Below are 27,700 nucleotides of genomic sequence, written 5' to 3' on the forward strand. Positions count from 1 at the left end.
GAGTAGTGAGCAGGACAGTACCCTACTAGTGCCACCAATACTCCTCACTATCATACTATAGGGCATTCCCTGTGTGCCACCTACCAGAACAGGGCACATGCCGGTGCCTGCTGGGCAGATCTACCCCACGGCAAAACCCTAGCAATTCCAACCCCCCCAGTCCCCTGTGTGCCACCCACCAGGACAGGGCACATACCAGTGCCTGCTGGGCATATCTCCCCCCACCCCATCAACCCATCAATGCCAACGGCAGAGGAGTTTGTTGACAAGCTGGGACCAGTGACCAGCTCGGCTGGGGGGCAGCGTGCGTGGGGGGGTCATAGGTGAAATACCTCTGAGATGCCCCCACCATATATCCTAGCTGCGGAAAGGAGAGAGATAAACTATTGTGTCTACGGGGTGAATTCAGTTCATGACGATTATAAACCGATATAAATGAATCAACGTCGATGTTGTGCTTCAGGGCGTGAATTGCACCACATGTAACAGCAGCCGGTGTGTGCGGTCTACGCCGTCCCCAGTCTGTGAGAAGCGAGTAGACGGTGAGACGGTACAGAGAGACGCATAGACAGACATGCAGAGGGAAGGGGGGAGGGTTCTGTCCCATTCCTTGTGTCTGCAGGACACACCACACACACACACAGCAGACCCCCAGAGTGCGGAGAACTGGCCCCGCACCGCCGCCAACGTACCTTAAAAAATCCTGAACAGGTCCCAAGTATCCAGCCGCCGCCGCTGCCGCTGGAGAGGGACAGCCGGTCCTTCCGCGTCCCAATTCCAGCCCTTTTCCCTCAGTAAGTAGAATAAAGCAGCGAGGGAGGGGGAGAATATAGATCAGATTCGCTTTCTTCTATCTCAAGCTTTTAGCAAGTCAAAAAAAAAAAGCCCAGAAAAGAAGAATTGTCCACAGCAGCGCACAGCATGTCAATGAATGGTCCGGATGCGGATTAACATTCAGACTGCTCTCCGCAATGAATGGAGCCCTTTGATTAGGGAGCCGGAGTAAATGCCAGTTCTGGGCTGAGGAAGATCGCTGCCAGAATAATGCTCTCAGTGTTGGTACAAGACAGACTTCTGATGAGTCAGTGCAATGCAAACAAAGATGGCAGGGCTGACTGTAGTGCGTGCTGCTGGTGGGGTGCACAGAGGTGGCACGGCTGCTGCGTATGGATTATGCTGCTGCCTCCTCTGCCATCCAGTCCACACTGTGTCAAAGCATTCCAACTATTCCAAACAGTCTGCAGAGCTGGCACAGAGGGTGTTTAACTCCTGCGGCGCAGCCAGGACGGGGAGGGCGCTGGAGCAGGAGGCATCGGGGCTGGAGGAAGTCCAGGACTTCCAGGAGTAGGATGTGTCACCCCTCCAGCCTGACATCTGGTCTGCAGCCGGAGCCCAGACACAAGGGGAAGGTATGGGAGCTTTATCTGCAGTAACAGAGGGAGGGATCTGTGCTGCTTCCTGCACGGCAGGTGGAGGTGATGCCTGGGTGTTCTGGGGGCGAAAGCCGGAGGGGCGGCATGTAATAGCACCAGGGCACAGGTGGAGGTGATACCTGGGTGCTCTGGGGGCGAAAGCCAGAGCGGGGGGGTGGGGGGTGTATGTAATAGCGCCAGGGCACAGGTCAGACACTTGGCACAGGTGCAGGTGATACCTGGGTGCTCTGGGGGCGAAAGCCAGAGCGGGGGGGGGGGGGGATGTAATAGCGCCAGTGCACAGGTCAGACACTTGGCACAGGTGCAGGTGATACCTGGGTGCTCTGGGGGTGAAAGCCGGAGCGGGGGGGGGGGGGCATGTAATAGCGCCAGTGCACAGGTCAGACACTTGGCACAGGTGCAGGTGATACCTGGGTGCTCTGGGGGCGAAAGCCGGAGGGGGCGGCATGTAATAGCACCAGGGCACAGGTGGAGGTGATGCCTGGGTGTTCTGGGGGAGAAAGCCAGAGCGGGGGGCGTGCAATAACGCCAGGGCACAGGTCAGACACTAGGCACAGGTGCAGGTGATACCTGGGTGCTCTGGGGGCGAAAGCCGGAGCGGGGGGGGGGCATGTAATAGCACCAGGGCACAGGTCAGACACTAGGCACAGGTGGAGGTGATACCTGGGTGTTCTGGGGGCGAAAGGCGGAGTGGGGGGGGGGCATGTAATAGCGCCAGTGCGCACAGGTCAGACACTTGGCACAGGTGCAGGTGGTACCTGGGTGCTCTGGGGTGAAAGCCGGAGCGGGGTGGGGGGGGGGGGATGTAATAACGCCAGTGCACAGGTCAGACACTTGGCACAGGTGCAGGTGATACCTGGGTGCTCTGGGGTGAAAGCCGGAGCAGGGGGGGGGGGGGAATGTAATAACGCCAGGGCACAGGTCAGACACTTGGCACAGGTGCAGGTGATACCTGGGTGCTCTGGGGGGGCAAAAGCCGGAGGGGGTGGCATGTAATAGCACCAGGGCACAGGTCAGACACTTGGCACAGGTGGAGGTGATACCTGGGTGCTCTGGGGGCAAAAGATGGAGCGGGGGGCATGTAATAGCGCCAGGGCACAGGTCAGACACTAGGCACAGGTGCAGGTGATACCTGGGGGCGAAAGCCGGAGGGGGCGGCATGTAATAGCACCAGGGCACAGGTGGAGGTGATACCTGGGTGCTCTGGGGACGAAAGCCGGAGCGGGGGGTGTGCAACAGCGCCAGGGCACAAGTGGAGGTGATATCTGGCTGCTCTGGGGGCGAAAGCCGGAGCGGGTGTGTGTGTGTGTGCAATAGCGCCAGGGCGCAGGTGCACGGCAGGACAGCAGGTGGAGGCACTGCAGCATATGGCAAGACGGTACAGCGTGCCGACATGTTAGCGCGCTGAGACACTGCTGCATATGGCCAGATGGTACAGCGTGCAGACATGTTAGCGTGCTGAGACACTGCAGTATATGGCCAAACGGTGCAGCGTGCAGACATGTTAGCGCGCTGAGACACTGCAGCCTATGGCAAGACGGTGCAGCGTGCAGACATGTTAGCGCGCTAAGACACTGCAGCCTATGGCCAGACGGTACAGCGTGCAGACATGTTAGCGTGATGAGACACTGCAGCATATGGCCAGACGGTACAGCGTGCAGACATGTTAGCGCGCTAAGACACTACAGAATATGGGCAGACGGTGCAGCGTGCAGACATGTTAGCGTGATGAGACACTGCAGCATATGGGCAGGCGGTACAGTGTGCAGACCTGTTACCTGTCTGAGACACTGCAGCATATGGGCAGACGTTACAGCGTGCAGACATGTCAGCATGCTGAGACACTGCAGCATATGGCCAGACGGAGCAGCGTGCAGACATGTCAGCATGCTGAGACACTGCAGCATATGGCCAGATGGTACAGCGTGCAGACATGTTAGCGTGCTGAGACACTGCAGCATATGGCCAGACGGTACAGCGTGCAGACATGTTAGCGTGCTGAGACACTGCAGCATATGGCCAGACGGAGCAGCATGCAGACATGTTAGCATGCTGAGACACTCCAGCATATGGCCAGATGGTACAGCGTGCAGACATGTTAGCGTGCTGAGACATAGCAGCATATGGCCAGACGGCACAGCGTGCAGACATGTCAGCATGCTGAGACACTGCAGCATATGGCCAGACGGTACAGCGTGCAGACATGTTAGCGTGCTGAGACACTGCAGCATATGGCCAGACGGAGCAGCATGCAGACATGTTAGCATGCTGAGACACTCCAGCATATGGCCAGATGGTACAGCGTGCAGACATGTTAGCGTGCTGAGACACAGCAGCATATGGCCAGACGGCACAGCGTGCAGACATGTCAGCATGCTGAGACACTGCAGCATATGGCCAGACGGTACAGCGTGCAGACATGTTAGCACGCTGAGACACTGCAGCATATGGCCAGACGGTACAGCGTGCAGACATGTTAGCGCTCTGAGACACTGCAGCATATGGGCAGACGGTACAGCGTGCAGACATGTTAGCGTGCTGAGACACTGCAGCATATGGCCAGACGGAGAAGCGTGCAGACATGTTAGCACGCTGAGACACTAGCAGCATATGGGCAGACGGTACAGCAAGCAGACATGTTAGCACGCTGAGACACTGCAGCATATGGCCAGACGGTACAGCGTGCAGACATGTTAGCGCTCTGAGACACTGCAGCATATGGGCAGACGGTACAGCGTGCAGACATGTTAGCGTGCTGAGACACTGCAGCATATGGGCAGGCGGTACAGTGTGCAGACATGTTACCTGTCTGAGACACTGCAGCATATGGGCAGACGTTACAGCGTGCAGACATGTCAGCATGCTGAGACACTGCAGCATATGGCCAGACGGAGCAGCGTGCAGACATGTCAGCATGCTGAGACACTGCAGCATATGGCCAGATGGTACAGCGTGCAGACATGTTAGCGTGCTGAGACACTGCAGCATATGGCCAGACGGTACAGCGTGCAGACATGTTAGCGTGCTGAGACACTGCAGCATATGGCCAGACGGTACAGCGTGCAGACATGTTAGCGTGCTGAGACACTGCAGCATATGGCCAGACGGAGCAGCATGCAGACATGTTAGCATGCTGAGACACTCCAGCATATGGCCAGATGGTACAGCGTGCAGACATGTTAGCGTGCTGAGACACTGCAGCATATGGCCAGACGGCACAGCGTGCAGACATGTCAGCATGCTGAGACACTGCAGCATATGGCCAGACGGTACAGCGTGCAGACATGTTAGCACGCTGAGACACTGCAGCATATGGCCAGACGGTACAGCGTGCAGACATGTTAGCGCTCTGAGACACTGCAGCATATGGGCAGACGGTACAGCGTGCAGACATGTTAGCGTGCTGAGACACTGCAGCATATGGCCAGACGGAGAAGCGTGCAGACATGTTAGCACGCTGAGACACTAGCAGCATATGGGCAGACGGTACAGCAAGCAGACATGTTAGCACGCTGAGACACTGCAGCATATGGCCAGACGGTACAGCGTGCAGACATGTTAGCGCTCTGAGACACTGCAGCATATGGGCAGACGGTACAGCGTGCAGACATGTTAGCGTGCTGAGACACTGCAGCATATGGCCAGACGGAGCAGCGTGCAGACATGTTAGCACGCTGAGACACTAGCAGCATATGGGCAGACGGTACAGCAAGCAGACATGTTAGCATGCTGAGACACTGCAGCATATGGCCAGACGGTACAGCGTGCAGACATGTTAGCGCGCTGAGACACTGCAGCATATGGGCAGACGGTACAGCGTGCATATATGTTAGAGTCCTGAGACACTGCAGCATATGGCCAGATGGTACAGCGTGCAGACATGTTAGCGTGCTGAGACACTGCAGCATATGGCCAGACGGAGCAGCGTGCAGACAGGTTAACACGCTGAGACCCTGCAGCATATGGCCAGACGGAGCAGCGTGCAGACATGTTAGCACACTGAGACACTGCAGCATATGGCCAGACAGTACAGCGTGCAGACATGTTAGCGCGCTAAGACACTGCAGCATATGGGCAGACGGTACAGCGTGCAGACATGTTAGCGCGCTAAGACACTGCAGCATATGGACAGACGGTACAGCGTGCAGACATGTCAGCGCACCGAGACACTGCAGCATATGGCCAGACCGTACAGCGTGCAGACATGTTCACAGACGTCATATTGCTGGAGGAGAGACAAGTTGCAGTGCTATGTTCTGTCATACTAACAGCGCTGCTCTCCCTCTGCTCACAGGGGGCGCTGCTTTCCACAACTCCCACCGTGCTGGGACCAGCAAGAACAGCAGCTGCCTGCTGGGAGGCTATAAGATGCCTTACACTGATTTATTAACCTGTAACATATATCATATAAATAGCGGTTATATACTGTAAATACATAAACATATATATATATATATATACAGTATATATATATATATATATGTACGTATGTACGTACATACGTATGTACGTACTGTACATACACACACACACACACGCATGTAAATACACATACACTGTATATCTACAGCACAAAACTATTTGTACCCACATCCCTGTCCGTTCCCAGTAATCGGGGTGCACCAGGCTGGGAACCCCATAGGGGCCCTGCAGTATATAGTACCAGGAGAGCGGGCAGCAGCCCGATGATATGAGCTATATACTGTACCTGCCGTATGATGTACTGGGCCAGAAAAGTGTTTGCAACAGACCGAAACGGGCACATTACCTGTGATACACTGTTACTCCGTACTGCGCTACTGCCTAGGTGAGCATCCCTGTAATGTGTATACAGTATAAACTGTGTGTGTGTGTGTGTGTGTGTGTGTATATATATACACACACACACACACATATATATATATATATATATATATATATATACACACACACATACACACATTACATACTAACACACACGTTATATATATATATATATATATATATATATATATATATATATATGCATACACACACACACACACACACACACACACAGGTATATATAGCTGCAGCATAGTCTGTAGCGGGGTACAAGTGGGCACACGCAGGCACAAGGACAGGAGACAGGTGAGGCGGCGGCACTAGTGCTAATTGCAGGTGAGGTGATAACAGCTACCCCGAGTCCTGCAACACCCCGGACGCAGCCATCACTGGGGCATCAATCAGCGCCCCCACATTCCCCAAAAAGCCAATATACAGATCCCAACTGTATATAGATGTTGCCCCTAGTAACAGAAGGGTTAACAATCCTTTCCTGCTGATATATATATATATATATGATATAGGAGAATGAAACTTGCTAGACCGTACACCCATTTATCCCATATCTCGCCCCAAAGGGTTAACTGTCACTCAGGAACCTAGCAACAGACATAAGGTACACAGCTCCCTAGCGATGCAGGGATCGGCGTCTGGACAGAGGATATAGCTATATACCCCCCAGGCCATGAGAAATGTATACAACTTACCCTCCGCTGCCATATACAGCCCCACACAGCAGCGACTATACACCGGGGACCCCCAATCACAGTCGTCCCCCCCATAGCAGACATCAGGCGCAGCTCCTTGGCTTGGCGTATTACCTAGTATGGACGAGCTGTCTGTGTGTTTTCTCTCTCTCTCTGTCTTGTGCAAGTTAGTCTGTGAGTCAGCAGTAACACACATGAGGACATCACAGCCCAGCCGAGCTGGATGCGCTGAATGGAGCTGGGAGGGGGGGGGGGGGGGGACTCAGTTCTGTTGGACTTGTGCCCTGAGCTGTAATTCAATTGCCTTTACTTTTCAATTACTGCATAGAAGGCTGGTGGCCGGGGGGCAGGGAAACTGGGAGCACAGTCTGGCTGCATGTGGTGGTATAGGGACCACGTCCGCATCCTGCAGGCCACGCAGTCAGGATATCACTGCCGGGTACCTGTACTCCAGCAGGGGGGGAATAGTCACCTCAGGCTGCCCGGGGGCTACAGTATGTGACAGAGAACAATCAGGGCCTGACAGACAGGCTGCATGAGGCGGTATAGGGACCACGTCTGCATCCTACAGGCCATGCAGTCAGGATATCACTGCCGGGTACCTGTACTCCAGCAGGGGAGGAATAGTCACCTCAAGATGCCCGGGGGCTACAGTATGTGACCAGAGAACAATCAGTGCCTGACAGACAGGCTGCATGCAGCGGTATAGGGACCACGTCTGCATCCTACAGGCCATGCAGTCAGGATATCACTGCTGGGTACCTGTACTCCAGCAGGGGAGGAATAGTCACCTCAGGCTGCCCCGGGCTACAGTATGTGACCAGAGAACAATCAGGGCCTGACAGACATGCTGCATGTGGCGGTATAGGGACCACGTCTGCATCCTACAGGCCATGCAGTCAGGATATCACTGCTGGGTACCTGTACTCCAGCAGGGGAGGAATAGTCACCTCAGGCTGCCCGGGGGCTACAGTATGTGACCAGAGAACAATCAGGGCCTGACAGACAGGCTGCATGCAGCGGTATAGGGACCACGTCTGCATCCTACAGGCCACGCAGTCAGAATATCACTGCTGGGTACCTGCACACTAGCAGGGGAGGAATAGTCACCTCAAGATGCCCGGGGGCTACAGTATGTGACCAGAGAACAATCAGTGCCTGACAGACAGGCTGCATGCAGCGGTATAGGGACCACGTCTGCACCTGTGCCTACAGCAGCCGAGAAGTCTCACCCGGTACCTACACTACTATCAGCACCTGTGCCTGCAGCAGCCAAGGAGTCTCACTCAGTACCTACACTACTATCAGCACCTGTGCCTGCAGCAGCCGAGGAGTCTCACCCAGTACCTACACTACTATCAGCACTTGTGCCTGCAGCAGCCAAGGAGTCTCACCCAGTACCTACACTACTATCAGCACTTGTGCCTGCAGCAGCCGAGGAGTCTCACCCCATGCCTACACTACTCTCAGCACCTGTGCCTACAGCAGCTGAGGAGTCTCACCCCGTGCCTACACTACTATCAGCACCTGTGCCTGCAGCAGCTAAGGAGTCTCACCCCATGCCTACACTACTATCAGCACCTGTGCCGGGAGCAGACGAGGAGTCTCAGCCGGTACACACTACTATCAGCACCTGTGCCTGCAGCCGAAGGAGTCTCACTCGTGCCTACACTACTAACAGCACCTGTGCCTGCAGCAGCCGAGGAGTCTCACCCTGTGCCTACACTACTATCAGCACCTGTGCCTGCAGCAGCCAAGGAGTCTCACCGTTTGCCTATGCTACTATCAGCAGCTGTGCCTGCAGCAGCCAAGAAGTCTCACCCCGTGCCTACACTACTAACAGCACCTGTGCCTGCAGCAACCGAGGAGTCTCACCCCATGCCTACACTACTAACAGCACCTGTGCCTACAGCAGCCGAGGAGTCTCACCATGTGCCTACGCTACTATCAGCACATGTTCCTGCAGCAGCCGAGGAGTCTCACCCGGTGCCTACACTACTATCAGCACCTGTGCCTGCAGCAGCCAAGGAGTCTCACCGTTTGCCTATGCTACTATCAGAACATGTGCCTCCAGCAGCCAAGGACTCTCACCTCGCGCCTATGCTACTATTGAAAAAGTTGTCTGTGGACGACGAAACGCGTCAGGCCAAGCGTTACACTCTGACGATTTGGATTACAAATAAGAAGTTTATCCACTTGGACCAACTCTCCTTCTCCCAGAATTCTCAACTGTTGAACATCTGTACACTGGATATTAGAAGGGACACCACCACCTTCTACTCACTGGAACCTTCCTTCAATAAGGACTGAACCTATACATCCATACAAAAACAGGACCAGGTTTTAAAGCTTACAGTCAGGTTTATGGACACCCGCCATTCCAGTTTCTACAAGTACCAAAGTGGGAGATTGTGATTCCTTAAATCGGGAGAGTAACAATAGGAACAAGTGAGATATTCTGTGTTTATATGCATTTATGTTCAAGTATCCATGCAATCCTAATAGGGGTGTATACCACGTTTTAATAATATCACATACAATTGTTTTTTAAGTATTCTCATTGTTATATTTTCTAGAATAAAAGATTTTTACTTGTAATACCCAATTGGTCAAACCTATTTTTATGTAGCGCTCCACCGCCTTCTGTTTTTTCATTCTACTATCAGCACCTGTGCCTGCAGCAGCCGAAGAGTCTCACTCCATGCCTACACTACTATCAGCACCTATGCCTGCAGCAGCCAAGGAGTCTCACCCAGTACCTACACTACTATCAGCACCTGTGCCTGCAGCAGCCGAGGAGTCTCACTCCATGCCTAAACTACTATCAGCACCTATGCCTGCAGCAGCCAAGGAGTCTCACCCCATGCCTACACTACTCTCAGCACCTGTGTCTACAGCAGCCGAGGAGTCTCACCCAGTACACACTACTATCAGCACCTGTGCCTGCAGCAGCCCAGGAGTCTCACCCCATGCCTACACTACTATCAGCACCTGTGCCGGGAGAGCAGCCGAGGAGTCTCACCCGGTACACACTACTATCAGCACCTGTGTCTGCAGCCGAAGGAGACACTACTATCAGCACCTGTGCCTGCAGCAGCCGAGGAGTCTCACCCTGTGCCTACACTACTATCAGCACCTGTGCCTGCAGCAGCCAAGGAGTCTCACCGTTTGCCTATGCTACTATCAGCACCTGTGCCTGCAGCAGACAAGAAGTCTCACCCCGTGCCTACACTACTATCAGCACCTGTGCCTGCAGCAGCCGAGGACTCTCACCTCAGGCCTATGCAACTATCAGCACATGTGTCTGCAGCAGCCGAGGAGTCTCACCCAGTACCTACACTACTATCAGCACCTGTGCCTGAAGCAGCGCTGGAGTCTCACCCTGCGCCTATGCTATTATCTGCACCTGTGCCTACAACAGCTGAGGAGTCTCACCCTGTCTACACTACTATCAGCACCTGTGCCTGCAGCAGCCGAGGAGTCTCACCCATGCCTACACTACTATCAGCACCTGTGCCTGCAGCAGCCGAGGAGTCTCACCCATGCCTACACTACTATCAGCACCTGTGCCTGCAGCAGCCGAGGAGTCTCACCCCGTGCCTACACTACTATCAGCACCTGTGCCTGCAGCAGCCGAGGAGTCTCACCCTGTCTACACTACTATCAGCACCTGTGCCTGCAGCAGCCGAGGAGTCTCACCCATGCCTACACTACTATCAGCACCTGTGCCTGCAGCAGCCGAGGAGTCTCACCCCATGCCTACACCACCATCAGCACCTGTGCCTACACTACTATCAGCATATGGCCCATTGTACCTGTTTTCGGTTATTACATCGCTGTAGATCTCCAGCACTAAGCTACCACCATCCAACCATCAGACTGGCCAGTGTCTGACCCACAGGAACCAGGACACTATAGGCTGCTCCACCCCAGCTCCTTCCTGACTGCTCTGTTCAAAACCCAAAGAATTATTTTTCGGAAGGTCAAAGGTTCTGTGTTTCCCCAACTGTCCCAGGTGCTCTGTTGGCCTCTCTGATAGCAGCCAAGCGGAGGTCCCTTACAAGGCATGAGGTACTGTAAGTCCGACACAAGATGGCGGATACCAACGTTTCAGCATAAGAATGACTTTTGCCAGGGTAAATTACCTTCACTTCAAGTTCCATGGCGCTGGGTCCCTCCTCCTCTCCGGCCATGAAGCATCTCACAAGACCCGTCATCATGGAGGCTGAGTCCCCTGTGAACAATAAAGTCGCTGTTACTGCTTATAAATGGCGATGATGACATCATAACACAACACGGTGTAAGCACAATAAGAGGCCAGTGGAAGGTATACCATAGTTAATAACTAAAGTACATCATTCCTGGAAACGCTGTCTTCCAGCCTAAGATTATAAACCATACCTGGAAATGGTATAAGCCTTACCAAGAAGTGGTGGAACGCGTTAGTCTTCCAAGTTACACAAACGCAGTGATGTACTATTTACCATATGCTTGGGAGGCCAAAAAGACATAAGGAAACTCACGAACAAAGTACCATTAAATAAACCAACTCTGTGGCCGGGTCCCAGCAGTTCCAAGCAGCCACTGCACTGATGGGCTAAGTGTCATTACTGCCACCAATTCATCGCTCCAGCAGCTGGATCAACTCTGGAGGCTGCAGTTTGTTATCCCTCGGTGCAATGCAATCGGTGCTGCATGCGATACTGTGGGGTGTATGCACTTAGCCATTAGATAAAGTTGCAGCCAATTTGCTCCTATCTGCCATGTTACTGTACATGCTGTTTTATAAAACATTACAGTTTGTTGGTACTTTATCTCCTACCACTTTATCACTCTCAATGGCTTAATACATACATGCAAATGCAGCCAGTATTTGCCCTGAACAGAAACAATATAACCCAATACACTGGCGTAACTATAGCTCCGCAGACCCCTCGGTGGCTTGGAGGCGCTAGGCAGGTTTGGGCGCCGTGGGGTCTGTGGAAGCTGTTGCTATGGCCGCCGCCGAATCTGTTGACGCCGTCCGCCGGTACCAGCAGAGCTTTATGTCTGATGTCCCGGCACTCCACCTGTTAGAATGTCACATGGAAAATGGCCACCCTCCTCATAGCAGGCGGTTATTAAGGATGCCAGAGGAGGCGGCGATCTAGTCTCGCATCCTAAATAATGGTCTGCTGTAAGGCAGCTGCCATTTTGCAAGTGACATTCTAACAGAAGGAGCGCCGGGACCGCAGACAGGAGGATCTACTGGTCCCAGCGGGATGGGAACAGAGCAGCAACGGTGAGGGGGGGTGGAAAATCTGAGCATGAACTGTCCCACAACCCCAACCGCCCCAGACCCGTGCCCCAATCCGGTGCTGGAGCCAGGCTTGCATGTTTAACCCATGGAGGTGCATGCACAGAGACTGTTCCCACTTCAGTCATTCTGAATGAATCAGGCAGACCCTGGACCGGGGCCTCTCCTCCTCTTCCAGTCCTGAAACGTCCTCAAGACTCCTCTTATGGAGACTCAGACCACTGTGATATGAACAAGTCCACGTAACGGCAGCACTGCTTAAAGATGATGATGGTGACATCATAACACAACACTGTGTATAACCACAGTAAGGGTTCAGTGCAAGGTATAGTAAATAACTAAAGTACATCATTCCTGGAAACACTGTCATCCAGCATAACGGTGTAAGCCATAGCTGGAAATGGTACAAGCTGTACCAAGAAGTGGAGGAACGCGTTCCTGCGCCAGGTTACACAAACGCCATGATGTACGATTTGGTTATCTTAAGGCTGGGAAGCCAAAAACATCTGAAGAAACCCAAATGCACACACACAGCTCAACTGGCAGTCCCATTAGTGTCCTTCTGTAGTGACCTGTGGTGGGTGCCAGTCACAAACCAGCACCCCAAGATCACTAGTCCCATGAGTGTCCTTCTGTAGTGACCTGTGGTGGGTGCCAGTCACAAACCAGCACCCCAAGATCACTAGTCCCATTAGTGTCCTTCTGTAGTGACCTGTGGTGGGTGCCAGTCACAAACCAGCACCCCAAGATCACTAGTCCCATGAGTGTCCTTCTGTAGTGACCTGTGGTGGGTGCCAGTCACAAACCAGCACCCCAAGATCACTAGTCCCATTAGTGTCCTTCTGTAGTGACCTGTGGTGGGTGCCAGTCACAAACCAGCACCCCAAGATCACTAGTCCAATTAGTGTCCTTCTGTAGTGACCTGTGGTGGGTGCCAGTCACAAACCAGCACCCCAAGATCACTTGTCCAATTAGTGTCCTTCTGTAGTGACCTGTGGTGGGTGCCAGTCACAAACCAGCACCCCAAGATCACTAGTCCAATTAGTGTCCTTCTGTAGTGACCTGTGGTGGGTGCCAGTCACAAACCAGCACCCCAAGATCACTAGTCCCATTAGTCTCCTTCTGTAGTGACTTTCCTTGGCAGGTGGCAGTCCCAAACCAGCACCCCAAGATCACTAGTCCCATTAGTCTCCTTCTGTAGTGACTTTCCTTGGCAGGTGGCAGTCCCAAACCAGCACCCCAAGATCACTAGTCCCATTAGTCTCCTTCTGTAGTGACTTTCCTTGGCAGGTGTTAGTCCCAAACCAGCCCCCCAAGATCATTTGGGTCAATAGCTAGACCAATTATGTCCCCCAATCAGCTGGGATCCACCTCTCCCAGACATAAGAACATGTATAATGAGAAAAGGGGAAAATATCACAAGGACCAACATGCCACCAGACACCCGTCTCTTATACTGGCTAACACACCGGGCACCATCTCACCGTACCAAGAGGGCACTACCGCTGGAATATTTTTGGATCCTTATACAGGGCACACTGACCCAGAGGGGCTCAATATGCCATTAGTGGTGACTTACTTCCTTCAATCCTCTGGAACCATGTCTTATTATCCCATACATGTATTTGTTCCTTATTTAGTACACCATTATGTTGATGCTTTGTAGCAGGCTAACGCGTTTCACCTCGTCCTCTCTCAGCGCTGCTTGTTATACCAATTTCAGGTACGGCAGATAATGTTGCTTTAGCGATATATTGTCAGTGATAATGGGGCAGATGTATTAAGCCTTAACAAGAGATAAATGCAAAGATCATAAAGAGAGATAAACGTCCAGCCAATCACCTGCTAACTGCCATGTTACAGCCTGTGTTTGAAAAAAGTTAGTAAGGAGCTGATTGGCTGGATGTTTATCTCTCCTTATCACCCTTGTATTTATCTCTTGTTAAGGCTTAATACATCTGCCCCAGTGTTCCCTGGAATTCTGCATTCCGATACTAACATATGTCCTTGTGGTGGATTTACATAGAATTGTATGACAGTGACATCATCATCGCCTATGTGTAAATCACAGGAGTGACCTATGACGGAATAGGAGGAGACCTGGCGCCAGGGGACTTTATCTGAATTATTAGGCTAAGTATTTAAAGGGGGCTTATAATATACCGTGATGAAAGTGTTTCTAATACTGTAACATTGGTATCCGTATCCGAGTGTTCATTCATTGTCACTGTCTTTTGTCTCAGAGGATCTGACAGCGGAACCTATGGCTGGGTGGACATTAGACGACAGGCACCCCTGCCAACAGCGTGAGGGGTGGAAGGATATATTGGCTGTACTATATACAATGAACAATAAATAGATGCCTCCGGCTCACTGCATTAAAGGAGGACACAGCATCTGGTCAGGAGCCACTATTGGGGTCCGGAGCAAAGACCTAGCGGCACGCCATGTGCAGGTCTGGCCGTTGTGGGCGAGTGCTGGAGTAAATTATTATCAGAGTGCACCAGGAGACACAGGCTGGCACAGTGCCTACATGTCAGTGGATAATCAGGTGTGCCAGGAACCAGTTCAGCCACTCTCCCAGCCAGCCTCTCAGTGGCAGACACACAGTGCCCCTGTGCATGGGCATTACAATGGCACCAGTCCATGCGGACACATCGCTTAACTCCTGATATACTCATATGTGCTGCTTGGTAACCTGCTTCTCCCACTATATAACGGTCAGTCTGTGGCTGCCCCTGTCACATGCAGCCCTATCCTTGCTCACACATCACCTGTCACCTCACTGACACATCACTCATCTCCTGATATACTCTGTACTGCTGAGGACCCTGCTGCCTCCATTCCCCTCCTCACATCATGTCACTGCCCCTGTCACATGCAGCCCTGTCCTCACTGACCCATCACTCATCTCCTGATATACTCTGTGCTGCTGGGGACCCTGCTCCTCCCACTATATAAATCTCAGCCTGAGGCTTCCTGCTGCCTCCATTCCCCTCCACACATCATGTCACTGCCCCTGTCACATGCAGCCCTGTCCTCACTGACACATCACTCATCTCCTGATATACTCTGTGCTGCTGGGGACCCTGCTCCTCCCACTATATAACTCTCAGTCTGAGGCTTCCTGCTGCCCCCATTCCCCTCCTCACATCATGTCACTGCCCCTGTCACATGTAGCTCTGTCCTCACTGACAAATCACTCATCTCCTCATATACTCTGTGCTGCTGGGGACCCTGCTCCTCCCACTATATAACTCTCAGTCTGTGGCTTCCTGCTGCCTCCATTCCCCTCCTCACATCATGTCACTGCCCCTGTCACATGCAGCCCTGTCCTCACTGATCCATCACTCATCTCCTGATATACTCTGTGCTGCTGGGGACCCTGCTCCTCCCACTATATAACTCTCAGTCTGTGGCTTCCTGCTGCCTCTATTCCGCTCCTCACATCATGTCACTGCCCCTGTCACATGCAGCCCTGTCCTCACTGACACATCACTCATCTCCTGATATACTCTGTGCTGCTGGGGGACCCTGCTCCTCCCACTATATAACTCTCAGTCTGTGGCTTCCTGCTGCCTCCATTCCCCTCCTCACATCATGTCACTGCCCCTGTCACATGCAGCCCTGTCCTCACTAACACATCACCCATCTCCTGATATACTCTGCACTGCTGGGGACCCTGCTCCTCCCACTATATAACTCTCAGTAAGGGGCCTTCCTGCTGCCTCTGTTCCCCTCCTCACATCATGTCACATGCAACCCCGTCCTCACTGACACATCACTCATCTCCTGATATACTCTGTGCTGCTGGGGACCCTGCTCTTCCCACTATATAACTCTCAGTCTGTAGCTTCCTGCTGCCTCCATTGCCCTCCTCACATCATGTCACTACCCCTGTCACCTGCAGCCCTGTACCCACTGACACATCACTCATCTCCTGATATACTCTGTGCTGCTGGGGGACCCTGCTCCTCCCACTATATAACTCTCAGTCTGTGGCTTCCTGCTGCCTCCATTCCCCTCCTCACATCATGTCACTGCCCCTGTCACATGCAGCCCTGTCCTCACTAACACATCACCCATCTCCTGATATACTCTGTGCTGCTGGGGACCCTCCTCTCCAGTAGAACCCCTGACCTGACCTTGGACACGTCACAGTGAGGAGCCCATCACCAGCAGAACCCCTGATCCAACCTTGGACACGTCACAGTGAGGAGCCCATCACCAGCAGAACCCCTGATCCGACCTTGGACACGTCACAGTGAGGAGCCCATCACCAGCAGAACCCTCTGACCTAACCTGACCTTGGACACGTCATAGCAGTTTTTTACTTCACAAAAATCTACATAAATAGTGCACATTTCTAAAACTTCAAAAAGGTCCTGGCAGGTTGGTGGCACTGTAGAGAATGGGCAGGGAATACCCGGGTAAGCAGGATATCTGGGTATGGATAGTAACCTGCAGGGCATCCCTAAACGGGTGGCGCCTTATGCAGCTACACAGCGGCCTCTCCAGGTATACCCCTCACAGCGCAATTCTCTGCGACTACAGACCAGAGATTTGAGCTTGCACTGTGAGGTTTTGTGCATGGAGGTTACGCACAGGCCACGCACAAAGCCAGGCTTCCTATACGGCTGTGCAGCCACAAAGGCAGAGAGTCCTGTATGAGGACAAGATGGCGGAGCGTGAAGCACGTTATCAGTGTGCGGCCTGCGTGTTCCCAGCACATGGTGGCGCGGACAGTTTGGTTTACAACAGTATTTCTGTTGTCAGCACATCTCCAAGGTAGCAGGGCTTGTAGTACTGTGTCTTATCAAAGGCTTGTGTAAGGAGATGGGAGTGACAGTGACATGGGACCTGTATAATCCTAGGCCCTGCTCTGTCACACACAGCCCTGCTCTGTCACTCATGGCCCTGCTGTCACCCACCACCCTGCTCTGTCCCCCACGGCCCTGCTCTGTCACTTCTGGCCCTGCTCTGTTCCACACGGCCCTGCCCTGTCCCCCGTCACCCTCCTCTGTCCCCCGCCACCCTGCTCTGTCACTCATAGCCCTGCTCTGTCACCCAAGGCCCTGCTCTGTCACCTCTGGCCCTGGTCTGTCCCCCATGGCCCTGCCCTGTCCCCCGCCACCCTGCTCTGTCTCCCGCCGCCCTGCTCTGTCCCCCACGGCCCTGCTCTGTCCCCCTGCCACCCTGCTCTGTCACCTCTGGCCCTGTCCCCTGCCACCCTGCTCTGCCACTCACAGCCCTGCTCTGTCACCCACGGCCCTGCTCTGTCACCTCTGGCCCTGGTCTGTGCCCCACGGCCCTGCCCTGTCCCCCGCCGCCCTGTTCTGTCACCTCTGGCCCTGTCCCCCACCACCCTGCTCTGTCCCCTGCCACCCTGCTCTGCCACTCACAGCCCTGCTCTGTCACCCATGGCCCTGCTCTGTCACCCATGGCCCTGCTCTGTCCCTTACGGCCCTGCTCTGTCCCCCGCCACCCTGCTCTGTCCCCCGCCACCCTGCTCTGTCCCCCTGCCCTGTCACCTCTGGCCCTGCTCTGTCCCCCGCCACCCTGCTCTGTCCCCCATGGCCCTGCTCTGTCCTCCACGGCCCTGCTCTGTCCCCCACGGCCCTGCTCTGACCCCCACGGCCCTGCTCTGTTCCCACTGGCCCTGCTCTGTCACCTCTGGCCCTGGTCTGTCCCCCACGGCCCTGCCCTGTCCCCCGCCACCCTGCTCTGTCCCCCGCCACCCTGCTCTGTCACTCACAGCCCTGCTCTGTCACCCATGGCCCTGCTCTGTCACCTCTGGCCCTGCCTGGTCCCCCGCCACCCTGCTCTGTTTCCCGCCGCCCTGCTCTGTCCCCCGCCGCCCTGCTGTGTCCCCCACGGCCCTGCTCTGTCCCCCTGCTCTGTCACCTCTGGCCCTGTCCCCCGCCACCCTGCTCTGTCCCCCGCCACCCTGCTCTGCCACTCACAGCCCTGCTCTGTCACCCACGGCCCTGCTCTGTCACCTCTGGCCCTGGTCTGTGCAACACGGCCCTGCTCTATCCCCCGCCACCCTGCTCTGTCCCCCGCCGCCCTGCTCTGTCACTCACAGCCCTGCTCTGTCCCCCTGCCACCCTGCTCTGTCACCTCTGGCCCTGTCCCCCGCCACCCTGCCCTGTCCCCCGCCACCCTGCTCTGTCCCCCGCCACCCTGCTCTGTCCCCCACGGCCCTGCTCTGTCCCCCTGCCACCCTGCTCTGTCACCTCTGGCCCTGTCCCCTGCCACCCTGCTCTGCCACTCACAGCCCTGCTCTGTCACCCACGGCCCTGCTCTGTCACCTCTGGCCCTGGTCTGTGCCCCACGGCCCTGTTCTGTCACCTCTGGCCCTGTCCCCCGCCACCCTGCTCTGCCACTCACAGCCCTGCTCTGTCACCCATGGCCCTGCTCTGTCCCCCACGGCCCTGCTCTGTCCCCCGCCGCCCTGCTCTGTCCCCCGCCACCCTGCTCTGTCCCCCTGCCCTGTCACCTCTGGCCCTGCTCTGTCCCCCGCCACCCTGCTCTGTCCCCCACGGCCCTGCTCTGTCCTCCACGGCCCTGCTCTGTCCCCCACGGCCCTGCTCTGTTCCCACTGGCCCTGCTCTGTCACCTCTGGCCCTGGTCTGTCCCCCACGGCCCTGCCCTGTCCCCCGCCACCCTGCTCTGTCCCCCGCCACCCTGCTCTGTCACTCACAGCCCTGCTCTGTCACCCACGGCCCTGCTCTGTCACCTCTGGCCCTGGTCTGTCACCTCTGGCCCTGGTCTGTCCCCCGCCACCCTGCTCTGTCCCCCGCCGCCCTGCTCTGTCCCCCGCCGCCCTGCTGTGTCCCCCACGGCCCTGCTCTGTCCCCCTGCTCTGTCACCTCTGGCCCTGTCCCCCGCCACCCTGCTCTGCCACTCACAGCCCTGCTCTGTCACCCACGGCCCTGCTCTGTCACCTCTGGCCCTGGTCTGTGCCCCACAGCCCTGCTCTTTCCCCCGCCACCCTGCTCTGTCCCCCGCCGCCCTGCTCTGTCACTCACAGCCCTGCTCTGTCACCTCTGGCCCTGTCCCCCGCCACCCTGCTCTGTCCCCCGCCACCCTGCTCTGCCACTCACAGCCCTGCTCTGTCACCCATGGCCCTGCTCTGTCACCTCTGGCCCTGCTCTGTCCCCCACGGCCCTGCTCTGTCCCCCGCCACCCTGCTCTGTCCCCCGCCACCCTGCTCTGTCCCCCACGGCCCTGCTCTGTCACTTCCGGCCCTGCTCTGTCCCCCGCCACCCTGCTCTGTCCCCCGCCGCCCTGCTCTGTCACCCGCTTCCCTGCTCTGTCACCCCTGGCCCTGCTCTGTCACCTCCGGCCTTGCTCTGTCACCCGCCGCCCTGCTCTGTCCCCCGCCACCCCCCTGCTCTGTCATCTCTGGCCCTGTTCTGTCACCCACGGCCCTGCTCTGTCCCCTGCCACCCTGCTCTGTCCCCCGCCGCCCCCCTGCTCTGTCATCTCTGGCCCTGTTCTGTCCCCTGCCTCTGTCACCTCCGGCCCTGCTCTGTCGCCCCCGGCCCTGCTCTGTCACCTCCAGCCTTGCTCTGTCACCCCCAGCCCTGCTCTGTCACCCCCGGCCCTGCTCAGTCCCCCGCGGCCCTGCTCTGTCACCTCCAGCCCTGCTCAGTCACCCCCAGCCCTGAATTTGTCACCTCCGGCCCTGCTCTGTCACCCTTTTCTGTCAAAGACAGGAACCTAGATACAGTACAGAGAGCATACCAGAGACCAATACACAATACAGAGAATGTCACAGAGACCAATACACGATATAGAGATCACCCCCAGAGACTACAACACAATAAAGAGTGCAATCTAGAGGCCACCATACAATGCAGGGAGCATCTCCGAGACTACCATACAATACAGAGAACATCTAAAAACATGATACAAAATTAAACACGCAATACAGAGAACGCCATACACTACATAGAGCATCCCAAAAAATTCCATACATTCCAGACAGCATCCGAGAGAACTCTGTACAATATAGAGACCATTACAGCAACTGATGTAGTGCCAGTCATACAATTCAGAGTATTAACCCTAAAGACCATTGCCAGAGACCACCATACAGACAGAAAGTATCCTAGAGAACTATGTACAATACAGAGAGCATGCCAGAGAACATCATACAGAAGTATATGTTCCCATCATTGCTGAAGTGGTTTATACACTCCCCGGCCAGGAATCCTATAGCACAGCGGCACCACTACACTGACTCTCCCCTGTATCTGGGGTAAACAGCTTCAGCGATGCCCCCCCCCCCCCCAGAGACTGCCACCCTAAACTGCCACCCTGGTCAGCCTGATGCTACATCAAATGCTGTATATGTCTGTAAACACAGCACCTAATGCCTTTTACTAGCTGCCAAGATGATATATGTCACATATGAGATACCTTATATCCAGCTCTATACCGTACATATTAGGGCCCTTATTCTGGTTCACTCGCAAAGGCCAATTCCTTCTCAAATGGACAAAACCTTGTGCACTGCAGGTGGGGCAGATGTAACATGTGCAGAGAGAATTAGATTTGGGTGAGTTATTTTCTTTCTGTGCAGGGAAAATACTGACTGCTTTATTTTTTTACACTGCAATATGAATTTCACCTTGAAGTAAAACCCCCAACCAAATCTAATTCTCTCTGCACAAGTTACATCTGCCCCACCTGCAGTGCACATGGTTTTGTCCATTTGAGAAGGAATTTGCCTTTGCGGGTGAACCAGAATAAGGGCCTAGATACCTTTGTATCCAGGCAGTGTACTGATACAGTGGAATAATTCCCATAGTATATAATACAGCGCGTGACAATCCCTGCCCTTGCCAACGGTGGGTGCTCATTGTTAGCCCCCATAACCTAAATAGATATGAAGTACCCGAAGCTGGGTCCCAATGGTGGGTTATCCCCATGTGAGGGAGTACTTACTTAGAGGTAATTATTATCTTCTGGATTTTATTATTAGGAAAAAGATTTACGTTGGTGACACATTATCACGTTAGTGCTGCGCGACTACAAGGATCCGGTAATAAGCCCCAATTGTAGCACCTTAGGGGTCAAGTTACTAAAGGTTCTAAAATTTAAGGTGATGTTGCAGGGGCAAACGCAGGATTTGCAAGGGGGGGGTTTCCAGAGAGGGTCGATCTCTACGGTCAATATACAATCATTGGAATCCCGCCCGCCAGTACTCCGACAGAGAGGCAATCGCAAAAATAACCCCTTACTGCGCTCGCCACAGGTTCTATTCTGGGGGTCTTGGATCCCACAAGGGAGAATAATAGCCCCTTATGGTTGGGATCCTTACTGTCGGGCAGTCAGGATTTCGACGTAAGGATTTCCACATCGGGCAACGTCTGGGCAATGAATACAGTTTTTAAACGCGATTAATCTTGTTGCCAGGGGTTCCAGATCGTTGCCAGGGGATTACATGCTTGTTGCCAGAGGTTCACATGCTCGTTGCCATAAGGAATTAAATGCTTGTTGCCCAGGGGGAGGTAAATGCTCGTTGCCCAGGGGGAGTTTAATGTTTTTATTGTGGGGAGGAGTGGCGACACAGCATTAGAGACCCTGCGCCCCTCCAAAAATGTCTGCCGTCGCAAAAGAAACAGCTGCTAGAAGGTGCAGGAGTACCTCCTTCTCTGGGTTGCGGCCATTTTCAGGGGGCCTTAGCGGCACTGCTTCCCCCCAGCTCGTTAACGCGTTCAAAAAAAATTATCGCCGTTATAGTGTTGCGGCGTTGACGTGATAATAGCGTGTTATTCTGCCCATATATACATACATATCAATTAAATATATATACACACACATTTACATATACACTGTATTAACATGCATACATTAACTAAATAAAGCCTCTTACAAGAGCCTCTAGACAGTGGGCAGCAGTGTCAAGTACTTGGAGCGGAGGACAGAGCCCTGCAGGAACCACAGCAGCAGCTGTGTGTTCTTTTGGCAGCTTAATCACTCACCCCCCCCCCCCCCCCCCCCAACGTGCGCCACTGTGCTGCCCATAGTAACTGGGGTGGCCTATCCCGCCATCGGCGGGCTCCCGGAATCTGGCCCTAAAATTGTCAGGATTTGAATCCCGGGATAGGAGTTTCCAATCCTGGGATTTTGGGAGTAGAGTGCACATGGCCGGGTCTGAGCCCAGCTGCTCCTTTCTCGGCTGTGCGCACCCTTAGTACAGTATACAGTAGTATTATGCTTTGGACGGTTGTGGGTAATGGAGTCGACAGTGTCTAGCACAACCCCAGAAGGTCGATGTGGCAAAAAGGTCAACATGATTTTTTCACCATTTGGGCGTGTGAACCCCACATCAATTTACAGCGTACCCTAGAAGTATGAAAATAACAAAGTTGTGAAAAACTATTTGTGATCTTTTCATGTGTTGACCATAGTCATATTGAACTCTTGCTTGTGTCAACATATTGTTCAGGTCAAACTAAATCATGTTGACCAATAGCGGGCGATGTATTCACTGTTGAGGTATTTAATCACTCTGGTAACTGTGTCAGATTACTGCCCCCGCCCACCATGACCAATACCAACTGTCCAGAACCTCAGGGGAAGGTGTGGAAGGGTGGGGGGGTCTCACAAGTGCAATACCTGCCTTTGCATTAAGTTCAACATGGCCGCCTCTGTCAGACTCATCTTCATCTTGTGAAAGTTAGAAGCGCCCCAGATTCTGGAGCTGTCAGGCAGATGCCAAATGTAGAGGCATCCATGATTGCAGTGACATTGCTCTTACACGCTGCACTTTATCCCCGGAGAGACACGCGTCGCCCTATCGCTGGATTATTCCCGTCTGCAATGGGGATCAGCAGTGATGTACTTAGCTGCACACTTTCTCCCTCAGATATTAGTTAATCAGATTACAACCCTCCCTATAAGTAATTAGCACAGAATTAGTAGCAGGTGGGGCTCATTCTCCACAGGAAGCTGTCCCATAGACCTGGGGCTCACATCGGTCACACCAGGGGAAGTGCGCGATACCACCACACGCGTGTTACATGCCAGCACTGCCGTGTACTGGGGTGCACCAGATTATCTGGCTGCTGTATTCTCGTTTCCGGCATTGTTGTGGTAATCATGTAGGATTGTGACCGCGGGTAACATGTACAGGAACACAACAACGTACGCATTGTGCACGACATGAATATCTGCCATTGTTACACAGGCCGGTCAGGTGGACAATGAGCCTGTGTCGTGCGGATTTCCATGTCACAGCAAAATAGCTTAAGGAAAAGCACATTAAGAACTCCCCCCCCCCCCACCACACACTCACCCCCACACGCATAGACACATATACACAGACACCCCCACCCACATACACACAGACCGCCACACACACACACACTTGCCCCACATGCACAGACCCCCAAACACAGACACGTACCAACCTCCCCCCCCCCCACACACACACACACACGGACACCGCCCCCCCCCCCCCCCCCCCAAACACAAGAGAAAGTATATGGTTATATATATATATAGGTAGGGTATATAGGAAGGGGTCTTGAACCCCGAAACATAGATTCAAGATTTTAAGCACCTAAACTCTGCGTGATCGACTCTGAGTGCCGCCACAACCTGCTCTCTATATATATAGGTACGGTGCAGGGTCCAAGGGGGATAATGATAGACAGCACTTACCTATCCTGGGGACCAGGACACTGGTGGAGCATACAGAGAAGCGGTTATCGCTAGGGGTTACGGTAAGACCACTGGCGGAACATACAGAGCAGCGTTTATCACTAGGGGTTAAGGTAAGGCCACTGGTGGAGCATACAGAGCAGTGGTTATCGCTAGGGGGTACAGTAAGGCCACTGGTGGAGCATACAGAGCAGTGGTTATCGCTAGGGGTTACGGTAAGGCCACTTCCAGAGCATACAGAGCAGCGGTTATCGCTAGAGGTTACGGTAAGGCCACTGACGGAGCATACAGAGCAGTGGTTATCGCTAGGGGTTACGGTAAGGACACTTTCAGAGCATACAGAGCAGCGGTTATCACTAGGGGTTACGGTAAGGACACTGGTGGAGCATACAGAGAAGCGGTTATCGCTAGGGGTTACGGTAAGACCACTGGCGGAACATACAGAGCAGCGGTTATCACTAGGGGTTAAGGTAAGGCCACTGGTGGAGCATACAGAGCAGTGGTTATCGCTAGGGGGTACAGTAAGGCCACTGGTGGAGCATACAGAGCAGTGGTTATCGCTAGGGGTTACGGTAAGGCCACTTCCAGAGCATACAGAGCAGCGGTTATCGCTAGAGGTTACGGTAAGGCCACTGACGGAGCATACAGAGCAGTGGTTATCGCTAGGGGTTACGGTAAGGACACTTTCAGAGCATACAGAGCAGCGGTTATCACTAGGGGTTACGGTAAGGACACTGGTGGAGCATACAGAGAAGCGGTTATCGCTAGGGGTTACGGTAAGACCACTGGCGGAACATACAGAGCAGCGGTTATCACTAGGGGTTAAGGTAAGGCCACTGGCAGAGCATACAGAGCAGCGGTTATCGCTAGGGGTTACGGTAAGACCACTGGCGGAACATACAGATCAGCGGTTATCACTAGGGGTTAAGGTAAGGCCACTGGCGGAGCATACAGAACAGTGGTTATCGCTAGGGGTTACGGTAAGACCACTGTTGGAGCATACAGAGCAGTAGTTATCGCTAGGGGTTACGGTAAGGTCACTGGCGGAGCATACAGAGTGGCGGTTATCACTAGGGGTTACGGTAAGGCCACTTGCGGAACATACAGAGCAGCAGTTATCACTAGGGGTTAAGGTAAGGCCACTGGTGGAGCATACAGAGCAGCGGTTATCGCTAGGGGTTACGGTAAGGCCACTGGTGGAGCATACAGAGCAGCGGTTATCGCTAGGGTTTACGGTAAGGCCACTGGTGGAGCATACAGAGCAGCGGTTACCGCTAGGGGTTAAGGTAAGGCCACTGGTGGAGCATACAGAGCAGCGGTTATCGCTAGGGGTTACGGTAAGGCCACTGGTGGAGCATACAGAGCAGCGGTTACCGCTAGGGGTTAAGGTAAGGCCACTGGTGGAGCATACAGAGCAGCGGTTATTGCTAAAGGTTACAGTAAGGCCACTGGTGGAGCATACAGAGCAGTGGTTATTGCTAGGGGTTACGGTAAGGCCACTGGTGGAGCATACAGAGCAGCAGTTATCGCTAGGGGTTACGGTAAGACCACTGGCGGACCATACAGAGCAGCGGTTATCGCTAGGGGTTACGGTAAGGCCACTGGTGGAGCATATAGAGCAGCGGTTATCGCTAGGGGTTATGGTAAGGCCACTGGCAGACCATACAGAGCAGCGGTTATCGCTAGGGGTTACGGTAAGGCCACTGGTGGAGCATACAGAGCAGTGGTTATCGCTAGGGGTTAAGGTAAGGCCACTGGTGGAGCATACAGAGCAGCGGTTATCGCTAGGGGTTACGGTAAGGCCACTGGTGGAGCATACAGAGCAGCGGTTATCGCTAGGGTTTACGGTAAGGCCACTGGTGGAGCATACAGAGCAGCGGTTACCGCTAGGGGTTAAGGTAAGGCCACTGGTGGAGCATACAGAGCAGCGGTTATCGCTAGGGGTTACGGTAAGGCCACTGGTGGAGCATACAGAGCAGCGGTTACCGCTAGGGGTTAAGGTAAGGCCACTGGTGGAGCATACAGAGCAGCGGTTATTGCTAAAGGTTACAGTAAGGCCACTGGTGGAGCATACAGAGCAGTGGTTATTGCTAGGGGTTACGGTAAGGCCACTGGTGGAGCATACAGAGCAGCAGTTATCGCTAGGGGTTACGGTAAGACCACTGGCGGACCATACAGAGCAGCGGTTATCGCTAGGGGTTACGGTAAGGCCACTGGTGGAGCATATAGAGCAGCGGTTATCGCTAGGGGTTATGGTAAGGCCACTGGCAGACCATACAGAGCAGCGGTTATCGCTAGGGGTTACGGTAAGGCCACTGGTGGAGCATACAGAGCAGTGGTTATCGCTAGGGGTTACGGTAAGGCCACTGGTGGAGCATACAGAGCAGCGGTTATCGCTAGGGGTTACGGTAAGGCCACTGGCGGACCATACAGAGCAGCGGTTATCGCTAGGGTTTATGGTAAGACCATCTGGGTACAGCCGCTGCTAATTGGCCAGGCAATGATTCCTTCATTAGCAGCTGATCTCCCAATTATCTTTGTCCCTAACGACTCTGGATCCCAGATGAGGCAACATGACACGCGAATATAACACATAATGGTTCTGTGAGCCCTCTGAATGGTTAACCCCTTCCTGTCCAGGGGCTTCCTGCCACCATGACCAGCCCAATTCCAGTATTAATGTATGAATGGAAGTAATAGCCAGATGGACATCTGCCGGCCTGGCACAGCGATGCCCACACTGATGGACTAGCCATGGTAGGAAGACTGAGGCTCACGCTGTCACCTGGGATGATATTGGCCTCATTCACATGAGGTCGCAATGCTGACCCAGCAGCAAATTTTTCAGTGATAGAGCTGCTACACGTACACCAGGAGCACTGACCACAGCCACGCGGAATAGCCACGGAGCTGAGACACTGGAGCCCTCTTTTTGGTGTAGAAGATTGCAGTTGCAAGACGAGACAACCGTCCAATGCACGCTGGAAAATGTTCCAATTGATACATGAATGTAAATGTCCCAGGCATGTACACCTCCTGCACAATGCTGATTGGATGGGGAGAACAGGGTGGAATTACCCCCTGTGGTATGCTGTGTGGATTTTGGTTAAAAAGGCACAAGTTTTGCCTGTAAAGTTGTACTTCTACCTGACTTGAATGCTGTAACATCTGTATGCTGTGCCTCCTAGCAATAGCAGAAGAGATCTTTTAAGATCCAAGGGCAAATAAACATCTTTCTGCCTCAAGACGACCGTCCTCATCTTGCGACCAACAGAATTACGGCAATAATTCTGTTCTCCAGCTGTTCTGGGTACAAGGGTCCAGCGTCCTCCCAGTTCCTCTCTGCCAGCTACTGAAGCAGAGCTCTGGTCCGTGACCAGTGGGGAACCAACCGACACCAGTCAGGGGTGTGTCAGCAGCGTGTCGACAGATACACCCCAGCAGGTAGTACTCAGGTGCCAGCGTTTGGGCCTGAGGATGTACAGTAACAGTGGTTCCAAGGGCCACATAGTAGGAGCCTGGTGATGGCAGCGATATACTCGCCCACTGCGCAGTGGGTGGAGTCAGTAACAGGTGATAACTGATGGTAACAGGGAATCCCCTATTGGCCAAGTCCCGTGAGACCAGGAACCGCCATCTGTGGACCCGAAGGGCATAGCCAGAGCGTAAGGGCAGGCATCCGGTCACAAGTATTATACGGGCGAGACGTATGTACAGCGGAGAGGTTCCACGCCAGGCCGGGACAGTCGTGCATGTAGTATTCGGAGAAGCTCATGCCACCT

The 27,700-nt window shown here is 53.9% G+C and overlaps 1 protein-coding gene across 4 annotated transcripts in view; it reads right to left on the reverse strand.

The window, feature by feature from the left end:
* The window catches only part of NACC2 (NACC family member 2), a 108,053-nt gene that overhangs the window by 37,663 nt on the left and 42,690 nt on the right, over window positions 1-27,700 (reverse strand). The window contains exon 2 of one of the 4 annotated variants that reach the window (XM_083161121.1): window positions 11,089-11,177. The gene's annotated coding sequence lies outside the window, so the exon portion shown is untranslated. Of the gene's footprint in view, window positions 1-692; window positions 1,397-6,943; window positions 7,183-11,088; window positions 11,178-27,700 lie in introns of those variants that run through there. The other 3 variants (XM_083161125.1, XM_083161123.1, XM_083161122.1) reach the window with 3 other exon arrangements.

This window comes from Crinia signifera, chromosome 9 (assembly GCF_055691185.1).
Source record: "Crinia signifera chromosome 9, ASM5569118v1, whole genome shotgun sequence".
Classification (NCBI taxonomy): domain Eukaryota; kingdom Metazoa; phylum Chordata; class Amphibia; order Anura; family Myobatrachidae; genus Crinia; species Crinia signifera.